Consider the following 1,189-nt stretch of genomic DNA (forward strand, 5'->3'; position numbering starts at 1 on the left):
TGACCAGGAACTACATTTGACCCGAAGCAGTACAACACGCCTATCAGTGTGCGGGTCAGGTGTACGCTGTTAGTGCGCGAGCTGTCCTCACAGAAAACGTCTCCGGTTACTATGGTAACCTCGGTTCCCTGAGAGCGGGTACGAGACATCACGGAGACATTTCTCCGTTATGGGAACTCCTTCCCTTCCAACCTTTCTTGAAGTCCTTTTGCGTAATGCCAGTCCAAATGACTGGCCAATTGTCGCGAAGTATGCAAATCGCATGCAAATACTGACGAGCTCGAGAGGCAGTATAAAATGCGGTGCACACGACAATTACGTCAGAATCTGATACTGAACGCCGCTCAGCTGGTCGAGCAGCGAACACAGCGACCTCCGTGATGTCTCGTTCCCGCTCTCAGGGAACCGAGGTTACCATAGTAACTGGAGACGTTCCCTCTCGAGCTTTCACGAGACATCACGGAGACATTTCTCCGTTATGGGAACGATATTCAATCCCGCTGTGAGAGAGGCTACGAGCAGCCTGAACCAGTCACATACTCAGCGAAGATAGAACACACAATAGCGACACTTGCTAGGCGGGCTCGCAGCTGATATGTGGAGACAAGCCAATGAGCGTCTAAAGCCCAGGTATTGACTCACATTGACTGAGTGAGGAGGAAAAAGCTCTTTTTGTGAGAATGTATGCATTTTTATTGAATGAACATCCAACACACAAACATTCCAACACATGAACTTGTGGCGCTTGGGAGCCGGGCTGCTCGCGCACTCTCCTCCTCTCTTCAGACCTTCAGGACGACGGCTTAGCCACTGGCGGCGGGCGAGAGTCACGTCGCAGGCTCCTCCGCTGGCCGTGGCGTTTCCTCCCGGGACCCCACGCCTTCCTCCGGACATCCGGCTCCTGGCGAGGAGCGGTAGCAGACACCGCTGCGGTCGCTGGCATGGGGTTAACCCTCCGTTGGGAAGAGCCAGGTGCTGACGAGGATCTGGATCTCGCTGTCTGCTGCTGGAAAGCACGCCTCAGCATCACGTGACTCATGGCTTTGGCGCGCTTTTGAGCCTCCGCGAAGCGCTCAATAATGGACTCCACGGCGATTAACAGATCATTATTTAATGTAAATTAAAATGCTTTAAACTTTCAAATCATATGATCATGCATTTTTTTTTTAATCTTCAACAACAACAACAA

This window comes from Sinocyclocheilus anshuiensis, unplaced genomic scaffold (assembly GCF_001515605.1).
Source record: "Sinocyclocheilus anshuiensis isolate Anshui unplaced genomic scaffold, SAMN03320099.WGS_v1.1 scaffold6578, whole genome shotgun sequence".
Taxonomy (NCBI): domain Eukaryota; kingdom Metazoa; phylum Chordata; class Actinopteri; order Cypriniformes; family Cyprinidae; genus Sinocyclocheilus; species Sinocyclocheilus anshuiensis.